Source organism: Hyperolius riggenbachi, chromosome 6 (assembly GCF_040937935.1).
Source record: "Hyperolius riggenbachi isolate aHypRig1 chromosome 6, aHypRig1.pri, whole genome shotgun sequence".
NCBI lineage: Eukaryota > Metazoa > Chordata > Amphibia > Anura > Hyperoliidae > Hyperolius > Hyperolius riggenbachi.
Window position 1 is genome coordinate 375620470 of NC_090651.1, and position 24224 is coordinate 375644693.

Consider the following 24224-nt stretch of genomic DNA (forward strand, 5'->3'; position numbering starts at 1 on the left):
GAAATGCTATACAGTGGTGGGTGAGCGGTGTACCACTATTGTCAGCAGTGACACAGAGCACAATGCTATACAGTGGCGGGTGAGCGGTGTACTACTGTTCCCAGCAGACACAGAGTGGAAGTAAACACAATGCTATATAGTGTGGCTGAGCCGTGTACACAGAGTGGCATTAAACACAATGCTATATAGTCTGCTATATAGTCACCCCGAACAGGGTGATGTTCTGCAGAACCCGAACAGTGGCAAACACTGTTCGCCCAACACTACTGGGAGGGAACGCAGATTTTAGTACCTAAACACACGATACAACATGTTTTCCGGGGTCGGACTCTGAGGCACATACAGATGGTCCCGATCATCATCCTCATCATACAACTCTTCTCCTGAGTCTGACCCACCCACCACCTCTGCCACCCCAACATCCCCAGACACAGACCCCTCATCGTCCTCAACATTAACTTGGGATGCTGGCCTGAGCCAGACCTCCTCCTCCACATCAGGCCCCATCATCTCCTCAATGGCAGCCCTCATTAATCGCTCTGGCGACGGACTGATGGACACAACGTTCTCCTCCGGGGAGGGCTGCTGCTGACCACTGGCTGCTGGGGTGGATGTTATAGCTTGCGTGGGGCGTTGGCTGTTGCTGTTGTTGGGAGTGCTGCTCACAGCGGAGGTCTCTGGGGAACTCATGTTGAGCTCATATAGTGGTTGACGGTGAGTGGAGTATTACTGATCCCAGCAATATACACACTGACTGGCAGAGTACGCAATGCTATATAGTGTGGCTGAGCGAGGTACACAGAGTGGCAGTAAACAGAATGCTATATAGTGTGGCTGAGCGAGCGGTGTACCACTATTCCCAGCAGACACAGAACAGTGAACAGAATGCTATATAGTGTGGCTGAGCGAGCGGTGTACCACTATTCCCAGCAGACACAGAACAGTGAACAGAATGCTATATAGTGTGGATGAGCGAGCGGTGTACCACTATTCCCAGCAGACACAGAACAGTAAACAGAATGCTATATAGTGTGGCTGAGCGAGCGGTGTACCACTATTCCCAGCAGACACAGAACAGTGAACAGAATGCTATATAGTGTGGCTGAGCGAGCGGTGTACCACTATTCCCAGCAGACACAGAACAGTGAACAGAATGCTATATAGTGTGGCTGAGCGAGCGGTGTACTACTGTTCCCAGCAGACACAGAACAGTACACAGAATGCTATATAGTGTGGCTGAACGAGCGGTGTACTACTGTTCCCAGCAGACACAGAACAGTACACAGAATGCTATATAGTGTGGCTGAACGAGCGGTGTACCACTATTCCAAGCAGACACAGAACAGTGAACAGAATGCTATATAGTGTGGCTGAGCGAGCGGTGTACCACTATTCCCAGCAGACACAGAGTGGCAGTAAACAGAATGCTATATAGTGTGGCTGAGCGAGGTACACAGAGTGGCAGTAAACAGAATGCTATATAGTGTGGCTGTGCAAGCGGTGTACTACTATTCCCAGCAGACACAGAGTGGCAGTAAACAGAATGCTATATAGTGTGGCTGAGCGAGGTACACAGAGTGGCAGTAAACAGAATGCTGAGCGAGCGGTGTACTACTATTCCCAGCAGCGACACACAATGACTGGGGGGGACCCTGGCTAGCGTGGCTGGAGCGCGAACTACCCTGCCTGCCTACCCAAAGCTAAACCCACAGACAAATGGCGGAGATATGACGTGGTTCGGGTATTTATTTACCCGAACCACGTGACAGTTCGGCCAATCAGAGCGCGTTCGGGTCCGAACCACGTGACCCGTTCGGCCAATCACAGCGCTAGCCGAACGTTCGGGGAACGTTCGGCCATGCGCTCTTAGTTCGGCCATATGGCCGAACGGTTTGGCCGAGCACCGTCAGGTGTTCGGCCGAACTCGAACATCACCCGAACAGGGTGATGTTCTGCAGAACCCGAACAGTGGCGAACACTGTTCGCCCAACACTAGTGGAGAATCATTCAGCACAAACCTTTCTGCACTGGGACTGCGGGACGCTGCTCTGGCTGGCACTCTGGATGATGGATGGATGGCTGGCTGCACTGCAAGCACATGATCTCTGATCAGTCTCCCTGTGTCACATTCCTGCTTTGCTAGTGAGAGAGAGGAGGACCCAGAGCCTGACTGGCAGAAAGGATAGAGGAGGCCGGGAGGGACCAAGGCTGAAATCTGGGCTGCGATTGGCTGGCTGTACAGAGAGAGGAGACTAACTGTAATCTCTAAATTCAGCAGTGATGCACTAGGAGACATCTCAAGCTCACTCCAACCTGAATTATCACAAATTCTTTCTGTGTTAAGAAAGCAAACTTTTGTTTTCCTTAACATCTTAGTAAGGGGGCTTTTAGGACCATTGTAGTCCCTTACACACTCCAATGAGTTCTGGGTCACCATGAGCTAGCTGGTTAGTCTGTACCTCTCGGTGTTACAAGCCGTAATCCATAGAGCCAAATTAATCCATGCCATGCACTGATGAGGATCAAACAATCCGAAACAGTCTGTATGCATGTTGGATTATTATGGCTCTGTACAATTTAACAAGCTGACACATCATTGCATTCCAGCGGTTCTGGAGGTGTGTTTAGCTTCTAAGGGTGACAATGGATAATTTGCATATATTCAGCAGTGGTGCACTGGGAGACATCTCGAGCTCATTCCAACCTGAATTATCGCAAATTCTTTCTGTTTTAACCGGTTCAGCCTCACAGCTATTTTCACCTTAAGGACTGAAGCAATTTTCCCCTGTCAGCGCTGCTCTCATTCATTAGCTAATAGCTTTATCACTACTCATCACACATAAATTATTTAGATCTTGTTTTTTTCACCACAAATTTGGCTTTTGGGGGGTGACATTTGTTTTTAGTAACTACTAAAATGTCTATGTATTTTAAAGAGAAAAACGAGGGAAAAAATGAAAAAATACACTATTTCTCCAATTCCAGCCTCTATAGTTTTAAAATGAACAATGCTACTGAACATTTTACCCACACATTTTATCTGCCTGTTTGTCGTGGTTATCACAAGATTTAAATTATGTCCCTAGTACATAGTATGGTGACAATATGTTATTTGGAAATAAAGGTGCATTTTTTCTATGTTGTGGTTTTTGTTTTCTCATTGCACACTACCAATGATTACAAGCCTTTATTTGAAAAAAAAAACAGTAATACATCCTCATGACATACATATTTAAAAAGCTGAGTCCCTAAGGTAACTATTTAATTATTCACTTTTCAATTCTGTCACTTTTGGTGTTTTTTACAAGTGTATTAGTTTGGTGCAGAGTATGTGAAAATAACAATTGCATTGCTTTTCATTTCATTTGCTGCTAAAACAAAACCACATCACATATGCCTAATCTCTCAAAGACCCCAAATACTATTCTCTTGCTTGTCCCGGTGAAAATGATACCCTATACACATAGCGGAAAATTGTATACTCACCTACCGGTAATTTTCCTTTCCTGATGCATCCATGGCAGCACATTGGGTAGTGGCCCCGCCCCCTACCCCCATAGGACCAATAACTATTTAAATAGCGATTAGAGGAGGTGCTCGCTGTCTTTTGTATCTATGATCCTCACCGAATAGTCGGGTGGGATCCATGTGCTGCCATGGATGCATCAGGAAAGGAAAATTACCGGTAGGTGAGTATACAATTTTCCGCTTTCCTTATGCCTCCATGGCAGCACATTGGGATCTAACTATCATTCCAAAAAAAAAGGGAGGGAGACTATGATATGCTGCAATAAACAGAAATTTATTCATGATTACATACAGATTTGGAGATAACCGCTCTTCCAAAGTCTACAGGAGTATGTGTAGAAACATTAACCTTATAATGAGAAATAAAAGTGTTTATCGTGGACCAGTTAGCAGCCTGGCATATCTTTTCTGCTGAAACATTAGCGTAGGCTGCCCACGAAGAGGCGATTGACCTAGTTGAGTGTGCCCCTATAGTATCTGGGGGCTGTAACCCAGCCGCCCGATATGCTGCCTGAATGGTCTTGATCAACCATGAGGCAATCGTTCTTGTGGAGGCAGTATGTCCTTTTTTATATCCTGCCGGGATAATAAACAGATGCTCAGATTTTCTGAAAGAATCTGTGACTTCCAGATATGCTTTCAGTGCTCTAGACACGTCCAGGGAGTGTAACACAAAGTTATCGTGATCCTCAAACGATGGTAGTGACCACTCCTGGTTAACATGGTATGTTGTTACTACCTTCGGAAGAAAAGAGTCCAGTGGTCTTAGTTGTACCCTGTCGTGAAAGAAGGTTAGGTGAGGCTCCCTACATGCCAGTGCACCTAATTCTGACACTCTACGGGCTGATGTTATTGCCACTAAGAAGACAGTCTTTAGCGTTAGGTTCCATAATGAGCATGTTTGTATTGGCTCAAAGGGACTTGATGATAAGAAGTTTAGTACTAATGGTAGATCCCACTTTGCAAAGGTAGGTTTCCTAGGCGGTTTAATTTTAATTACGGCCATCATAAACTGTTTGATTAGTGGGTGTAGAGCCCATCTAACATCAGATAGAGCAGAGATAGCTGAGATCTGCACTTTAATTGCATTGTAGCTCAAATCCTTTTGAACTCCTGTCTGTAGAAAATCCAAAACATTCTGCGGGCCCGGTTGGTGTGGATCAAATCCTGTTAAGGACGCAAAGGATGTAAACTTATCCCAGATTCTATAATAGGTTTTATTAGTGGACGGTTTTCTGGCTTTAAGCATTGTCTCTATGACTTCATCAGAACATCCTATCTGCTCAAGCTTCCCCCTCTCAAGTGCCATGCCGCTAAATGGAGTCGATTGGGATTTGGGTGCATGATGGGACCCTGAGTTAGCAGGTCTCTTCTCAGTGGTAGAGTCCAGGGTTCCTCCACCGCCAGACTGAGAAGTAATGGGAACCAAGGTCGACGAGGCCATCTGGGTATTATCGCAATCACTGATACCGATTCCAGTTGTAGTTTCCTTAGTAGACTGTATATTAGAGGAGTCGGGGGGAACACGTACCCCTTCGAGAAGTTCCATGGACTTGTCAGAATGTCCACTGCTTCCGCCTGTCTGTATGGATATCTCGCTATAAATCTTCTGCACTTTGTATTCGTTTTTGTTGCCATCATGTCTATGTCTGGCAGAAACCACTAACTGCAAATCTGGTTGAAGATCAACTGATTTAATGACCATTCGTTGTTGTCCACATGATTTCGGCTTAGGTAGTCTGCCTGTATATTCAGTGAACCTGGGATGTAGACTGCCTTGAGTGACAGGAGATTCTCCTCCGCCAATAGAAAAATCTGTCTGGCTATGTTGAGTAACGCGTAGCTGCGTGTCCCCCCTTGTCTCTGTACGTATGCTACTGCAGTCTTGTTGTCGATACGTAGTAAGCAGTTCTTGTTCCTGATCTGTTCCAGGAAGTGGTGGAGAGCGTGTAATACTGCCAGGAGTTCCAATGAGTTTGAGGATTGCTCTGAAACCTCCTGTGTCCATGTGCCCTGGGCTACTAGGTCCTTGCACGTGGCTCCCCATCCTTTCCTGCTGGCGTCTGTTGTTATGACTATTGGATGGTCCGGAGTCAACTGCACATGCTGGCGGATGTTGTGTTCTAGTAGCCACCAAGTGAGACTGTCCTTCATGTCCCTGGACGGAGTGATCTGCTGGTTCAAACTTTCTTTGTCCCACTGCTCGAGAAAGCCTATCTGGAAGTCTCGTATGTGCCAGTGGGCCCATGGTAGAATAAGAATGGTCGCTGACAACGTGCCTAGCAACCTGAGACAATTTCTGGCTGTTGTTGAAGAGGAACTGGTGATGTTTCCCACTCTCTCTTGGATGGTGTGGATCTTTTCTTCCGGAATTGATATGGAGTTTTGATGTGTCTGGAAACGTGCTCCTAAAAACACTAGGTCTTGTGTTGGTGTTAGCTGGCTCTTTTCCTGGTTGATGAGCCAACCGAATTCTCTCAGAGTGTCTAGGAGAACCTGTCTGTGCTGGAGTATTAGTTCCCGGGTTGATGCCAGTAGTAGAATGTCGTCTAAATAATGATACAGTCTTAATCCTTGAAGTCTGAGAACCGCGATAACTGATACTAGCACCTTTGTGAAAGTCCTGGGTGCTGTTGAGATGCCGAAAGGGAGGCATGTGAATTGAAAGTGACGTTCCCCTATTGCAAATCTCAGAAATTTCTGATATTTGTCTTGGATTGGAATATGTAGATATGCGTCCTGCAGATCGGCTGACAACATCCAATCGTTCTTGAGGATCGCTTGACTTATCGACTGTAATGACTCCATTCTGAACCGTTCGAGATTGATGTATTGGTTCAGTCCCCTTAGGTCTAATACTGGGCGAAGTTTTCCCGACTTCTTTGTTACTAGGAACAGGGGCGAGTAAAACCCCTTGTTTCTGTGACCTAAAGGAACCGGAGATATTGCCTGTTTTTGGATCAGTTCCTCTACATAAGAGAATAAGATGTTCCGTCTGTCCTGAGTACGTGGGATCTTTGTTGGTATGAAGCGAAACCTCGGGGTGTGCTTGAATGTCCAGGAATGACCCTCTAGGATTGTGCGATTTACCCACTGAGAGTCTATCTTTGATTTCCAAATTTGGTAGAACGACCTCAGTCTGGCACCGACAGGTACATCCTGGACTAGGACATCGTCAAAAAGACTTCTTTGCATTTGAAGGAGGATCCGTGGATCTTTGTTTGGTGGATTTTGGCAGTGTAGACTGAGTGCCTTTCCAGTCTCTCCTAAAGTTTTTCCCCGGGCGGTAAGACCTGGCATTTTTAAATCTATTCTGCTGTTGTGTGGGTGGGAAGGTCTGCTTTGTCGATCTTCTATCTTGTGGCAATAGACCAGACTTCCCTCCTGTGACCCTGGTTATTGCCGCATCCATCTTTTCGCCAAACAACATTGTTCCATCGAATGGGATTCTGCACCACGCTTGTCTTGAATTAATATCTGCGGACCATGATCTGAGCCACAGAGCTCTTTTTGCTGTCACTGAGTAGAGCATGGCTCTGGAAGCTCCTCTTACAACATCAAAAGCCGCCTCCCCTATAAAGTCTGACGATAGCTTTAGATCCTCCAGTGCTGCAATCAATGTATCTTTGTCCGCATCTGATCTGATGGCTGATTCTAAATTTTCTGTCCATGACCTCACCGCCTTTCCTACGGCTGCTAGGGTAATTGCTGGCTTGCAAGCTCCGCCTGCTGAAGTATAGATTTTCTTTAAGTCCTGATCCGCTTTTCTCAGTAACACATCCTTGAAAGAAATGCAGTCCTCCAATGGGAGTGTCATGTGTTTGGCGAGTCTCATTATTGATGTGTCCACTGTTGGGGCATCCTCTAATACTTTACATTCTTTGTCGGGTAATGGATATAATTTTGCGAGTCGGTTTGCTAAAGAAGGCTTCTTCTCTACTCGCTGCCATTCATCTTTGATTACTTCCTCCACCTCAACAAGGTATGGGAAGGTGTCCTTCACCCTTTTAAGATGAGGGTAATATCTTTTCTTCTCCTTCCTTTTCTTATTAGTCTCCTCTACTTCGTCGTCGGATTCCCATTCAATTGCGTCTCTTACTGCTTTTACAAATTGTGGTATTAATGTAAAGTCAAATCCTCCTGAAGTAATGGTGTCTGCTGTCGGCTCTCCTGCCGAAGTGTGCGGCTGATCCGCCGTGTGGGAAGAAGGTATATTTGAAATATATGAGTCCATTGATTCCTGAACTGCCTTTTTGATTAGTGCTGACACGTCCACTGCCGATTGGTCAGATTCTCCTGACTTCTGGGTGAAACAGTTCCTACAAACTAATTTGCCAGGCATGACTGCATCCCCGCAAGCCCAACACCCTCTATGTCTTGGATAGTCCGTTGCGTAATCTCTTGGAGGGGAAACTCTTCGATAAGAATGATAGTTGTCGTAGTATCCCCGGTATTCCTGGTAATCTCTTCTAGGGGAACGACTTCTTGAACGCTGTCTGTAGTAGTCGGAGTAGTAGTGTGGAGGTGAAGATCTTGACGTAGTCCTCCTGGGTCCTGGGCTCAATTTCTGCCGTCTTCCAGGGCTGAAAGAGATAGTCAAACGACTATGAGGATCTATGCACTCCCATTGCAAGCTTAAACCTACCTGATGTGCACCTACCTATGCTTAAGTTGCTGATCTGTGAGGGGCGCATCTGTGTCCTCAGAAGAAGAGGCTGAAGATAGATAGCTCAGGAGGCAAGAAGAAAGCATTAAGTTGGAAAGGAGACCAACACTGAGATACCCCCCTCCTGCACTGACTCTCCTAGAGTGCAATGCATACTGTAAGGAGGATCCCCCAAGCTGGCCCCCAGAAGAAAAACACACTTACTCCTCTGCCCCGATCGAGACCTCTGCTCCCAGCGCTGCCTGTCCAGTCTCCATGGCCCCAACTCTGGCTGTGCGGAGAGGGCGAAATGGCAGCACGACACAACGCCGTCTCCAGGGCTAAATACTTCCTGGAGGACGGCCGGAGAGCAAGCAGGAGGAGTAAGGCGCGCCCCGTCCAATCCGCTTGTGGACGGTGACGTCACGGGCCGCCGGGCGCACAGGACGCAGCACGCCCCTGGACACGCCCCCTGCGCTCCACAGTCAGGGAGACCTGGAACGCACGCAGCTCCGTGGACAGCGAGCAAAGAGAGTAGGACACGCGCCGGCAAGACTCCTTTAGAGTCCACAGGAGACATAGCGGTAAGCTTCTCTGCAATGCACACTCTTAGTGAACTACGAGAGGCAGCAATACCAGATAAGTTATGCCCCCAAGATCAGCAGAACGGGGCATCCACCATTATCCTACTTTATAGGACTGCCAGGTGGACCTTCACACCGGGAGGCTTAGGTGTGGGGACTGCAGGAAAACAGTCAGGTAGGTGCCAAAAAAAAAATTTCTGCGATGGCTGCAGCTTTAGGTCCTATGAGGTGAGGACAAGCAAAAAAGACAGCGAGCACCTCCTCTAATCGCTATTTAAATAGTTATTGGTCCTATGGGGGTAGGGGGCGGGGCCACTACCCAATGTGCTGCCATAGAGGCATAAGGAAAATCAGATAGCTTCTTGGCCACGCAATACTCTGTTAACCATGAGCAGCACTAATGCAATTTTCAAGGCCATTTTTTGCAACAAAAGTAATACAGTCATTCTTTGTTCGCAAAGCCCCTGGATTGTCAAAACATTTGAAACAGGTCACAAATGTCACCATTCTGAAAACTAGAGACCCAGGCCTACTGAGATACACATATTTTAAAACAATTGGACTTCTGCGGTTTTGCTAAAATTGAATCATAACTTGGAAAATGGTATTTTTTTACATCTTTTTTCACTTTGGCACAAAAAAAACAAACACTTGACATAGTTTTTGTCTCTCAAAGACCCCAAATACTATTCTCTTGCTTGTCCCGGTGAAAATGATACCCTATACACATAATCAGATAGCTTCTTGGCCACGCAATACTCTGTTAACCATGAGCAGCACTAATGCAATTTTCAAGGCCATTTTTTGCAACAAAAGTAATACAGTCATTCTTTGTTCGCAAAGCCCCTGGAGTGTCAGAACATTTGAAACAGGTCACAAATGTCACCATTCTGAAAACTAGAGACCCAGGCCTACTGAGATATACATATTTTAAAACAATTGGACTTCTGCGGTTTTGCTAAAATTGAATCATAACTTGGAAAATGGCATTTTTTTTACATCTTTTTTCACTTTGGCACAAAAAAAAAAAACTTGACATAGTTTTTGTCTCTCAAAGACCCCAAATACTATTCTCTTGCTTGTCCCGGTGAAAATGATACCCTATACACAAAATCAGATAGCTTCTTGGCCACGCAATACTCTGTTAACCATGAGCAGCACTAATGCAATTTTCAAGGCCATTTTTTGCAACAAAAGTAATACAGTCATTCTTTGTTCGCAAAGCCCCTGGAGTGTCAAAACATTTGAAACAGGTCACAAATGTCACCATTCTGAAAACTAGAGACCCAGGCCTACTGAGATACACATATTTTAAAACAATTGGACTTCTGCGGTTTTGCTAAAATTGAATCATAACTTGGAAAATGGTATTTTTTTACATCTTTTTTCACTTTGGCACAAAAAAAACAAACACTTGACATAGTTTTTGTCTCTCAAAGACCCCAAATACTATTCTCTTGCTTGTCCCGGTGAAAATGATACCCTATACACATAATCAGATAGCTTCTTGGCCACGCAATACTCTGTTAACCATGAGCAGCACTAATGCAATTTTCAAGGCCATTTTTTGCAACAAAAGTAATACAGTCATTCTTTGTTCGCAAAGCCCCTGGAGTGTCAGAACATTTGAAACAGGTCACAAATGTCACCATTCTGAAAACTAGAGACCCAGGCCTACTGAGATATACATATTTTAAAACAATTGGACTTCTGCGGTTTTGCTAAAATTGAATCATAACTTGGAAAATGGTATTTTTTTACATCTTTTTTCACTTTGGCACAAAAAAAACAAACACTTGACATAGTTTTTGTCTCTCAAAGACCCCAAATACTATTCTCTTGCTTGTCCCGGTGAAAATGATACCCTATACACATAATCAGATAGCTTCTTGGCCACGCAATACTCTGTTAACCATGAGCAGCACTAATGCAATTTTCAAGGCCATTTTTTGCAACAAAAGTAATACAGTCATTCTTTGTTCGCAAAGCCCCTGGAGTGTCAGAACATTTGAAACAGGTCACAAATGTCACCATTCTGAAAACTAGAGACCCAGACCTACTGAGATGCACATATTTTGAAACAATTGGACTTCTGCGGTTTTGCTAAAATTGAATCATAACTTGGAAAATGGTATTTTTTTTACATCTTTTTTCACTTTGGCACAAAAAAAACAAACACTTGACATAGTTTTTGTCTCTCAAAGACCCCAAATACTATTCTCTTGCTTGTCCCGGTGAAAATGATACCCTATACACAAAATCAGATAGCTTCTTGGCCACGCAATACTCTGTTAACCATGAGCAGCACTAATGCAATTTTCAAGGCCATTTTTTGCAACAAAAGTAATACAGTCATTCTTTGTTCGCAAAGCCCTTGGAGTGTCAGAACATTTGAAACAGGTCACAAATGTCACCATTCTGAAAACTAGAGACCCAGGCCTACTGAGATATACATATTTTAAAACAATTGGACTTCTGCGGTTTTGCTAAAATTGAATCATAACTTGGAAAATGGTATTTTTTTACATCTTTTTTCACTTGACATAGTTTTTGTCTCTCAAAGACCCCAAATACTATTCTCTTGCTTGTCCCGGTGAAAATGATACCCTATACACATAATCAGATAGCTTCTTGGCCACGCAATACTCTGTTAACCATGAGCAGCACTAATGCAATTTTCAAGGCCATTTTTTGCAACAAAAGTAATACAGTCATTCTTTGTTCGCAAAGCCCCTGGAGTGTCAGAACATTTGAAACAGGTCACAAATGTCACCATTCTGAAAACTAGAGACCCAGACCTACTGAGATGCACATATTTTGAAACAATTGGACTTCTGCGGTTTTGCTAAAATTGAATCATAACTTGGAAAATGATATTTTTTACATCTTTTTTTCACTTTGGCACTATAAAAAAATCTGATGACTTAGGCCTCAGTCCTAAAACACACCAAAATGTATTCTACAGCTCATCACGGTTAAAATGATACAACATATGCCTTACTTAGTAACAAATGGTTGTGTGCAGCAATCAATTATACCCAATGTGCACTATTTTTTTTTGCACTAATTGTTGCAGAGCTATTGTTTGTTTGCATATTCCCAGGAGAGATTGGAATCAAACAAAGACCGCACATGACACCATCATAGAAGGCTAACAACCAGGGCTATTCATCAGTAGGTATTTTGTGAGCTACCTTGTCAAAGGAACACTGCAAAAGGAATTTTCACATTGCCCTGGTTATAACAAATCCAAAGTGTGGCTAATTTGAATATATCACTTCTCTTCACAGTGATAACAAATACATTGGAACTTACCATTGGATGTCTTGCAGAATTAGAGAAAAGCCAGAGGCCATAAGTCAGGGGTCAAGCAGATCCAAGAGTCAGAAGATGGGAGCAGCAGGGTCCAAAGTTCAATTTTGAACTTACTTTGTGTTTTCTTTTTCCTCAAAAAATTCAGTTTCCGCCAACACCCCAAAAACATAGGGGTATGCCAAATGTGAGCTCCTTTGAGGGTCTGTAAGTTACATGAATATATAGGAAGGGGGAAAATGCCAGTCAAATATGTCCAGGTAAAGAAAAAAAAACCCACAAAAAAAAGAGAGAAACAAAAACACAAAAAAAAGGGAAAAAATAAATTAGTAATCTGCAAGTGTGTGGTATGCCCTAAAGCACTTGATAACACACAGTGCTGGGGCTGAGGGGCAATCTGGGCAAAAATACCGTGACTCACACCGTCTCTTGTGTTTCACACACACTCTGCATCTTCTCAGGGGGGCTTTTTTCACTTCATTGGGGGGAATTAGTTCAGGGAAATGTCTCTCCCTCAGTCTAATTGAGTTCTCCAAATGGATAGGATCCTGTTGTGCAATTTGGCCAGGGGAATACATTAGGGACTTGTGGACTTCAATCTGGAACTCAAGAAAGGTCATCTGTTGGCTTGTTGGTGTTGTGGTGGTTTTTAGATAGACCACAAATGCATTGTGCATGGTTATCTGCAACAAGAAGAATGTTATTTTTTTGTACCATGCTTTCCTTCTTCTTCTTAATAAATAAGGCGCCAAGACTTGGTCTGATAAGTCCACTGCTCCCATATTTTTATTGTAGGTGACTATGGCCTCTGGCTTTCTACGTTGTTCCGTTCTGGATGTGGCAAGAACTGTGGCCTCAGTATGGATGGTGGATAGCATCATCACCTCCCGCTTGTCGTGGAACTTTAATGCCAGGAGCTCTTCAGATCTGAGTGCGTAGGACTCTCCTCTGCATAGTTTTTTATTTACTACCTGTGGGGGGAGGCCTTTACGGTTTGCTCTCACCGTCCCACATGCGCCAGTCTGGACTGAGAAGAGGAACTTGAACAGTGGCACACTTGTATAAAAGTTGTCCAAGTAGACGTGGTAGCCTTGGTGGAGAAGTGGATTCAGTAGGTCCACCACTATTTTGCCACTGGTGCTAATATACTCAGGGCACCCAGCTGGCTGCAGAATGGAGTCTTTGCCTTCATAAATTTTAAAAGTGAAGGTATAGCCAGTGCCACTCTCGCATGCCCTATAAATTTTCACCCCACATCTTGCCCTCTTGCTTGGGATGTACTGTTTCATGGAAAGTCTCCCATGAAACGGTACCAGGGATTCGTCCACAGCTATTTCCCGGTGTGGGGTATATACATCCATGAACACTGCACTTAGGTGGGTCAACAGGGGTCTCAATTTAAACAGTCTGTCATGGTCAGGGTCGGTATGATTCACACTTTGCGTGTTGTCATTTAGGTGAAAAAACGTTGACAACAGCTCAAAACGCTGCCTGCGCATTATTGCTGGATAGAGGGGTGCATTATGATAAAGGTCCCTGGACCAGTACATTTTTATCTGAGGCTTTGGGGTGATGCTCATGCTGAGCGTGAGGCCAGTGTCCTCCCCAGAATTTTTTACCAGCCGGGTGGCATGAAAAAGTAGCCGGGTGGGGAAGTAAGGTCACAATGAATGGAGGAGGGGGGTCACGCGGGGGGGGGGGGGGGGGGGGGCTGGGGAGTTGGGACAAGTGTGTGTGTGTGTGTGTAGAGGATCACGAAAAAGTGTCAGGTGGGGTATTTTGATCACCCTGGGTAATAGGTATGAGAGAAGATTGTGCTGAGTGTTACTGGATGTGGAGATATCACTGACAGCTATCAGGTGCGGAGGGAGATCTCACCCTTGGTGCAGCTGATGTGGGTGAGGGGTTCATACTAGATGCCTCACACTTTGTTGCTAGTGGATTGAGGGTACATGACTGGCTGCTGCTAATGGACAGAGAGCCATCTCCCTTTGGATTGTATGGAGGAGGGGTCTCGCACTGTGTGATATATATCAGCTCCTCCCTGGCTTGCATAGGCAGAACAGACCCATAGGAGTCCAGGAGAGATTTATTTATGAAGGATTGCAGTCTGGGCTTTCACAGGACTTTCACGTCACAAGCACACATATAGAACAACATAGCCACTGGCTCTCACACAGTTAAGTCTGCAGTTTAAATTGCAGCTGACTCCAGACAGCATTCTATCTCTCACCGTGACCTGCCTGGGATCCTCCTGCTATAAATCACAGCCCACCACACTGCTCCATCCTGCTGTCAGCTCCCCTATGACTCCAGCACGTGTTTCTCCCCTGTGCTATAAATCACAGACCACCGCACTGCTCCGTCCCGCTTTATAGGCTGAACTTCGTGCACATAAATTAACACGTTCAGCCGGTCAATGATTGCGCTCTGCCTGCCTCTAGTCTCTGCCCAGCACATCCCCGCACAGCTTACACTAAAACAGTCATGAGTCTGCAGTGACAGTCAGTAGCTAGCGCTATGGTCACACCTCTTACCATACGCTGAGCCAATCAGTGCAGGAGCTCGCCGGGAAGGACGAGATCTCGTGTGCAGAGGGGAAGAAGCACATCCTGACAGCCGGGCACTTGTCAGTGAAGAGTGCGACTAGAGGTGATAGCGATTTCATCAGCCGGGCGGTAACTTATCTTACCTGGGCGCTCCGCCCGGCTGATTGATCCTGGGGAGAACACTGGAGGCCTACATAAGCCTTCATTTCAGGCACGTTGGTGGGGTGCCATTTTCTGGTGATATAGTTGGTGGGGTGGTCAGCTAAAAATTGTAGCGCAAATAAATTAGTTTGCTCTACTAAATGCTCCCACATTGCCTCTGTCATGAAAAGCTGGAAAATGTCAATTGGTGCCTGATTGACAATGGGCACTGACACACCAGCGGTGGCTGTGAAGGGTGGGATGTTGGGCGCAGCATAATTAGGGGGTTCCCAGGTGCCATTTAACATATGAAGCGGTACCTCCTGCCTGCAAGGTACCTGTGGCTGCCTACCCTGTCTGCGCCTAGCTCCCCCTGGCGCACTGCTGCTAGCAGCAGCGGGGTTGCCCACAGAGCCCTCTGCTGGGTTGCCCACGGAGCCCGATGCTGGGTCGCCCATGGAGCCCGATGCTGGGTCGCCCACGGAGCCCGAAGCTGGGTCGCCCACGGAGCCCTCTGCTGGGTTGCCCACGGAGCCCTCTGCTGGGTTGCCCACGGAGCCCTCTGCTGGGTTGCCCACGGAGCCCGATGCTGGGTCGCCCATGGAGCCCGATGCTGGGTCGCCCACGGAGCCCGAAGCTGGGTCGCCCACGGAGCCCCCTGCTGTGGACAGTCCTGATGGTCCCTCATCAGCGGACTCAGGACTTGGGTCCCTCCTCAAGCGGCGTGATGGCGGCCCTTCGGACTCTGAAGATTCAGATCCTGAACCAGATCCGGACGGAGGGAGCCAATCACTACCTGACTCATCCTCGCTGCTGCTCTGCTGGAGGATGGCGGCTGCCTCCACCACAGAATAGAGCCTCCTTGCCATTATTTAGAAAGGGATAGATAAAGATGAAAAATATAAAGCGATAGAAAGATTTTTTTTTTAAAGTGACAGTTTTTTTTTTTTAAGTTTTTTTTTTGGGGGGGGGGGGTGTAGAGGGGGGTTGTAGAGGGGGTAGAGAGGGGGGGGGGAGGACAGTAGAGTATAGATAGTAACAGATAGGAAGAAAAAGATCACAATAGATCAGTGATCAATAGATCTGTAGGGAATAAATGGCCGAGGAGAGGGAGAATCAGGGATTCTGGGCAGTTATGGGGTTAAAAATTCAGGGATGGGGGGCAAATTTTATTAAGAGAAAGTCCTACCAGTTTATCTGTCAGTCTGTCTCTCAGCTCCTGTCACCACAGAACAGTGATTGATCTGTGTGACAGGAGCTGAGAGACAGAGAGAGGGAAACGTTTTATTTACAAACATTATTAAGAATTCACATTGTTACTGGATGTAACTATGTGAATTCTTTACTTCCTTTGCTCTGATTGGCTCAGAGGAGCGCTGGCTCCTCTTCACCAAACAGCACGGCTTGTAAGCCGTCGGGGACGAGCACGCACCGCGCGCACCACGCGGCCATGCGCGCGCACACGCGGAAGTGCGCCTGGACGCGGACTCTCGTCCAGATAGGCTTCAGCTGCCGCTGCCTGGACGAGCTTGCTCGTCCATATAGGCTGAAGCGGTTAAAAAAGCAAACTTTTGTTTTCATTAACATCTTAGTAAGGGGGCTTTTAGGACCATTGTAGTCCCTTACACACTCCAATGAGTTCTGGGTCACCATGAACTTGCTGGTTAGTCTGTAATCTCTAAATATACACTTACCGAAAAGGTACCAGGGAAAATATACCATACACTATTGTCTAATTAAAGACGGACCCTTACTAGTACATATACAACACAATAAAAAAGGGTACTTTTATTGAATAATTAAAATCAATATCTGTACAGGATTTCACTCTATAGAGCTATCACTGTGCTATAAAGTATAACAAACAGTTCACTGTCCATTGCTGAGTCGGTCCAACTGGGTAGAATCAGAGCTATAGAGGGGGGTCTTCGCCCATCCCCCAATGCACATTGAATTACAAATGAGCGTGGTGTGGCTATCCCCAATTAGCTCCCCAGCAAATGAGCAGACCTGACATCAGCCGTGTGGGCCAGAAGAAACTAGAGTGACATACGCACAGTGTGTAGCCGTGTCAGTATTCACTCAATCAGACCCTTAAAGAGAACCTGTACTGAGTAAAAATATTTAAAATAAACACATGAGGTAACTTCAAATGAACATAATAGTTACCTTGCCATCAATTCCTCTCAGAAGCTCACCATTTTCTTCTGACAATAATCCCTTCCAGTTCTGACAACATTTTGTCAGATCTAAAATATATCAGTTGCTGTCAGTTATAGCTGAGAGGAAAACTGATGTTCCAGGTAATGTCCATGTTTCCCTATGGCTCAAGTGGGCGATGTTACAGTTTAACTGTGTGCTGACCAGAAAGCTGTTATGGGTAATGGCCATTTTCAAAATGGAGGACGGAAAATTCCCTTGATCACAGTGAACAAACAGGACGCGGGACAGGAGAAAGACACTGAGGAGTAGACTACGTGGAAGGTAAGTATGACTTGCGTATGCTTATTTTGACTTTTAATTTTCAGTTCAGGTTTTCTTTAAGCACAGGACAGTGAAAGATAGGGGTCCTCATATAGGAACAGTGATACTTAAGAGGTGCTCATATTATGTACAGTGCAGCCTAACCCTCGACCGGTTTCACCCTTACAGCTTCCTCAGGAGGTGACAATTAGTGCAAACAGACATATGTACAATATATACAGAGATTCCCCCCACCACTGTACACGGACAGAGCTACACACTGTCAATAGCCCAAGTCAGAGCTGGATAACACTGTTTGCACAGTGTTTAAATATGGCAGACTCAATGCTCAGTAACGCCACCCCCAGCCAGGGGATTGGCCCACACGCGTTCTACTACCATCCACAGTAAGGGGCAGGGGTATAGTCTCACCTCTATGATCATGCGGTGGGCGCTTATGGCCCCAGAAGCTGTGTACTACATCCCCGTCGGGTACATCATCATGTCTCCGTGTAATGGAGACGGCGGGTGATGTCACTTCCACCTACCTCACTTCCGGTCTGCGCTATGCGACCTTGTTGCCATGGAAACGCAGACTCCTCCTCGCCCAGCACCTACGTGGGAGGCGTCTGCGCACATAAGCCGCTCTTCGTATAGGGCTGCCTAACCTAACTTGTATGTAAATAAATCGAATGCGCCGTCATCCTGGCGCTGTGTCCATGTGTTAGTACAGTGATAGCGCTATAGAGTGAAATCCTGTACAGATATTGATTTTAATTATTCAATAAAAGTACCCTTTTTTATTGTTTTGTATATGTACTAGTAAGGGTCCGTCTTTAATTAGACAATAGTGTATGACTGTAATCTCTGTCAGCTCTGTCTCTGCTGTCAGGCAAGGAAGTCAATTATGACCCAATATGCCAAAATCATCTTACTCAGATGTCTCTGTTTATGAAACCACAGACTCTTAGGGCTTGTTCACACTAACAGCGATTTCGCTCTTTTTTAAGCGCTGGCGATATTAAAAATTGCCTTAAAAGCGCGAATGCAATGGTCGCTTATCTGAGTGTTCTCACATGTGCGGTGCGCTTTCTATTGAATCGCAGATACGGCTCTTGCACCATTTTCTGAGCGTTTGTGATTCGATAAAAAGTATAGGGAAATCACAAAGCGCTTTAAAAAGCACTTTGAAAAGCGATTTCTTAAGTGCTTTTATGAATAATAACATTGCATTGTATTTATTCATTTTCGGGGCAAAGAGTTCACTTCCTGACTGACGTCAGTAAGTGTAAAAAAATCTTTGCTCCACGTAAGCGCTTAGAAAAGCGCTTTTCGAAGCGCAAAAGCGCTGGGAAAAAGGCTTTTAAAAGCGCTAACCAAATCACTGAGCGATTGCGCTAACGATTTGTAATGTGAACAAGGCCTTACTCCAGGTACCCAAAATAGCTCCGACTCCTCGACTCCGACTCCACAGCCCTGATCAGACCAGACTGCTACCTTCCCTACATGACACGCACAGGCTCATTGGCTTCCAGTAGAAATATATCAAACACCAAGTCATTGAACCACAAGCATTTGTACCATTTGACAGCAGTTCAAAGCCATGTGACCATTGTTTCCCTGACACCCGTCCCCTGACCGTTCACATAAAGATTTACCAACATGTCCTCAACACCGCAAAAACAGTAGAGATGATTGCTGACTTTAGGAAACATGCTGTTACCCCACCTCCAATCTGCATTGATGGTACGGAAGTGGAAAGGGTTCCCTGCGCACGCCTTCTAGGCACTACAATCACCAAGGACCTAACCTGGAAAGCCAACTCGGCCTCCACTCAGAGGAAAGCCCAGCAGACGCTATTTTTCCTACGCCAAATGAAGAAGTTCAGGATGGCTCGGGAGCTTCTGACGAGCTTCTACACAGCCACAATTGAATCTAGTGTGAAGTAATCAAAATCCGCACAATGTCTCTAGAGTTGAGCTGAAATTTTCGTAATTTCGCATTACTATAATTACGCATGCGAAATTTGCGATTACGATGCGAAATTAGCGTAGCGAAATTGCCATTAAAATCGTAATTGAAAATACCGTAAGCGTAATTTTCAACGCGAAATTTCGCGTTTCGGTCATGCCGTAATTTCGCATTAAACGCTACCGTAATTTCGCGTTAAACCGTAACGCTCCGTATAATATAAAAAAGCCGCCGACTTTAAGGGTTAATAGCAAAGCCCCCTTAAATGCTAAGAGCCTCAAATTTGGAGAATATATTAAGGAGATCAGGAGGAATAAGAGGAAAATTTTTTTTTTCAAAAAGACCTTATAGTTTTTGAGAAAATCGATGTTAAAGTTTCAAAGGAAAAATGTATACATTTAAAAACCCGCCGACTTTAACGGTTAATAGCAAAGCCTGCTTAAAGTTTAGGAACACCAAATTCCTAGGGTATATTAAGGGGATCAGTGGGAATAAGAGGAAAAAATTTTTTTTCAAAAAGACCTTATAGTTTTTGAGAAAATCGATTTTTAAATTTCAAGGGCGAAAATGTCTTTTAAATGCGGAAAATGTCAGTTTTTTTTGCACAGGTAACAATAGTGTATTATTTTCATAGATTCCCCCAAGTGGGAAGAGTTTTACTTACTTCGTTCTGAGTGTGGGAAATATAAAAAAAAAACGACGTGGGGTCCCCCCTCCCAGACCTCTTTAACCCCTTTGTCCTCCATGCAGGCTGGGATAGCCAGAATGCGGAGCACCGGCCGCGTGGGGCTCTGCACCCTGACTATACCAGCCCGCATGGTCCATGGATTGGGGGGTCTCGGAAGGGGAGGGGCAGCCAAGCTTTCCCCTCCCCCTCCGAGCCCTTGTCCAATCCAAGGACAAGGGGCTCTTCTCCACCTCCGATGGGCGGTGGAGGTGGAGGCCGCGATTTCCTGGGTGGGGGGTTCATGGTGGAATCTGGGAGTCCCCTTTAAAAAGGGGTCCCCAAGATGCCCACCCCCCTCCCAGGAGAAATGAGTATAGAGGTACTTGTACCCCTTACCCATTTCCTTTAAGAGTTAAAAGTAAATAAACACACAAACACATAGAAAAAGTATTTTAATTGAACAAAAAACATAACCACGAAAAAAGTCCTTTAATATTCTTAATTAACCATTAATACTTACCTGTCACTTTAAATAAATGATCCCACGCAATATCCTCGGAAATGTTCTATCAGTTACAATGTAACAAAGTTATTACAATGTAACAACTTTGTTACATTGTAACTACGCCGCACCCGACGTCACTCGCCGCTCACCCGCCGCACGGACCCGACAGAGCTCTGAGCTATAGCTCAGAGCTCTCGAAAGCATCTTTGTATTTGGGCTCCAAGGAGCCCCATTGGTCCTTAGCAGACCAATGGGGTTCCTTCTGATTTGAAGGAACCCCATTGGTCTGCTAAGGACCAATGGGGCTCCTTGGAGCCCAAATACAAAGATGCTTCTCAGAGCTCTGAGCTATATAGCTCAGAGCTCTGTCGGGTCCGTGCAGGACGCTAAGTCCCCGCCGGCTCCGCTGCCCTCCCCGCCTCTCCCACATGTCACCCACATGTCACCCACATGTGGGTGACATGTGGGTGACAGATGTGGGCGGGGTGGACAGCGGGAGCTGCGGGGACTTAGCGTCCTGCACGGACGCGTATGCGGCGGCTGAGCGGCGAGTGGCGTCGGGTGCGGCGTAGTTACAATGTAACAAAGTTGTTACATTGTAATAACTTTGTTACATTGTAACTGATAGAACATTTCCGAGGATATTGCGAGGGATCATTTATTTAAAGGGACAGGTAAGTATTAATGGTTAATTAAGAATATTAAAGGACTTTTTTCGTGGTTATGTTTTTTGTTCAATTAAAATACTTTTTCTAAGTGTCTGTGTGTTTATTTACTTTAACTCTTAAAGGAAATGGGTATGGGGTACAAGTACCTCTATACTCATTTCTCCTGGGAGGGGGGTGGGCATCTGGGGGACCCCTTTTTAAAGGGGACTCCCAGATTCCACCATGAACCTCCCCCCCAGGAAATCGCGGCCTCCACCTCCACCGCCCATCGGAGGTGGAGAAGAGCCCCTTGTCCTTGGATTGGACAAGGGCTCGGAGGGGGAGGGGAAAGCTTGGCTGCCCCTCCCCTTCCGAGACCCCCCAATCCATGGACCATGCGGGCTGGTATAGTCAGGGTGCGGAGCCCCACGCGGCCGGTGCTCCGCATTCTGGCTATCCCAGCCTGCATGGGGGACAAGGGGTTAAAGAGGTCTGGGAGGGGGGACCCCACGTCTTTTTTTTTTATATTTCCCACACTCAGAACGAAGTAAGTAAAACTCTCCCCACTTGGGGGAATCTATGAAAATAATACACTATTGTTACCTGTGCAAAAAAAACTGACATTTTCCGCATTTAAAAGACATTTTCGCCCTTGAAACTTAAAAATCGATTTTCTCAAAAACTATAAGGTCTTTTTGAAAAAAAAAATTTTCCTCTTATTCCCACTGATCCCCTTAATATACCCTGGGAATTTGGTGTTCCTAAACTTTAAGCAGGCTTTGCTATTAACCGTTAAAGTCGGCGGGTTTTTAAATGTTTACATTTTTCCTTTGAAACTTTAACATCGATTTTCTCAAAAACTATAAGGTCTTTTTGAAAAAAATTTTTTCCTCTTATTCCTCCTGATCTCCTTAATATATTCTCCAAATTTGAGGCTCTTAGCATTTAAGGGGGCTTTGCTATTAACCCTTAAAGTCGGCGGCTTTTTTATATTATACGTAGCGTTACGGTTTAACGCGAAATTACTGTAGCGTTTAATGCGAAATTACGGCACGATACGACTGTAATGCGAAAATTACGCGAAAATTACGCTTACGCGAAATTTCGCGAAATCCTTCTTCATTACGATTATGTACTTACGGCCAGAACCGTAATTACACTAATTACGCGAAATTTCGCAAAATCGTAATTAGGTCATTACGCTCATCTCTAAATGTCTCCAAAAATCCAAAATGTATTCAGGACGTATCCCAATCAGATAAAAGAGCGAGTACTTAGACTGACATGTTTCAAACCTGCACGGTTCTTAATCATAGCCAATTTTATGACTCACCTCTACAAGGTTTTATAGAGGATGGTGGGCAGGACCAGGAGGAATAACAAAAACCGACCACACCCAATAAGGGCGGTCTCTCAAGGTCAGCACACTCCAAAATGGTCGCCACATCAGCCTCTACAACACTATTGATACAAATTTAAAATTTGTGTTAAAACCCAAAGATACATAAAAACCAAAGAAAAAGAAAACGCACCTAAAGATCGGATCAGTGAATAATGGCGCACAGCGCCTATGCATAAAAATGGCCCCGCATTAAAAAGATACGCTTATCGCTATTTATCGTTAGTATTGTATAATAATGGCGCACAGGGAAAAAAGAAGAAAAACGGCACACAGTAACGTTATTTATCAATAGCGCTGTTCATACACCAAACAGCAGACGTTATTGCCCACAGTAACGTAACGTTATTTATCAATAGCGCCCTACATAAGCCAAACTGCAGACGTTATTTAACTGCAAAACGGTGAATGGATTTAATGTAACACTGTCAAGGTTAGGGTTAGGCACCACTGGGGGGGTCTTAGGGTTAGGCACCACCAGGGGGTTGGTTAGGGTTAGGCACCACTGGGGGGGTCTTAGGGTTAGGCACCACCAGGGGGGTGGTTAGGGTTAGGCACCACCAGGGGGGTGGTTAGGGTTAGGCACCACCAGGGGGATGGTTAGGGTTAGGCACCACCAGGGGGATGGTTAGGGTTAGGCACCACTGGGGGGGTCTTAGGGTTAGGCACCACCAGGGGGGTGGTTAGGGTTAGGCACCACCAGGGGGGTGGTTAGGGTTAGGCACCACCAGGGGGGAGGGTTAGGGTTAGGCACCACCAGGGGGGTCTTAGGGTTAGGCACCAACTGGGGGGGGTCTTAGGGTTAGGCACCACCAGGGGGGTCTTAGGGTTAGGCACCACCAGGGGGGTGGTTAGGATTAGGCACCACCAGGAGGGTGGTTAGGGTTAGGCACCGCCAGGGGGGTGGTTAGGGTTAGGCACCACCAGGGGGGTGGTTAGGCACCACCAGAGGGGTGGTTAGGGTTAGGCTCCACCAGGGGGGTGGTTAGCGTTAGGCACCACCAGGGAGGTAGTTAGGGTTAGGCACCACCAGGGGGGGTTTAGGGGTTAGGGATAGGTACAGAGAGGGTTCTGTGTGTTAACGCTAAATAACGATAAAGCTTTAGCGTTAAATAACAATAAGGCTTTAACGTTAAATAGCGATAAGCAGCAAACGGATTAGCGGCAACACCGTGCGCCATTATTCGCAGGCGCCATTTTCAGATGGATCCCCTAAAGATGAAAATACATCGATGTATAGCAGAGCAAATGAGTGTATACATAAGCAAATGGCTCTAATCAAAAATGAGAGCAAAAGGGAGTATGGGCAGAGAGGGGTCCTCTTTTTTGATATTAAACTATCCAGTCACTAAAGCTAGATCCCACCTAGCATTCATACCGGGGGGGGGGGGGCTAGTTCCCAAACGAAAAATCCAATAAGCCTCTCTTTTACGGATCATGGCCAAGAGATCTCCCTCTCTTTTGGGTAAAAAGACCCTCTCCATGCCCTGAAATCGAAAACTGGACATGTCTCCCCCATGTTCTGAGTAAAAATGTTTCGCCACATTCGAAACACTACTTGTAAGTCAGCCGGCCCCCAAATAGTGTTCAGCAATACGGGCCTTCAAAGGCCTAGTAGTACATCCTACATATTGGACAGAACAACTGTCACAAGTAATCAAATAAATTACATTTTTTGTAGTTTGATGGGGGAGACATGTCCATTAGAAAGGGAAACAATAGTCTGAGTTTTAAAATGCATGGGACAATAGTGGCAAGAAGCCACTCCACATTTATATGACCCCTTGAAAGTTTGCCATGTCGAGGATCCAGA

At 45.6% G+C, this 24224-nt stretch overlaps 1 protein-coding gene across 2 annotated transcripts in view; it reads right to left on the reverse strand.

Annotated features, from left to right (window-relative positions):
- Positions 1 to 17725, reverse strand: part of LOC137523072 (uncharacterized) — an 86613-nt gene extending 68888 nt beyond the window's left edge. Inside the window, exon 1 of one of the 2 annotated variants that reach the window (XM_068243270.1) lies at positions 17655 to 17725. The gene's annotated coding sequence lies outside the window, so the exon portion shown is untranslated. Of the gene's footprint in view, positions 1 to 2018; positions 2085 to 17654 lie in introns of those variants that run through there. The other variant, XM_068243269.1, reaches the window with a different exon arrangement.
- Positions 17726 to 24224: the final 6499 nt, after the last annotated feature.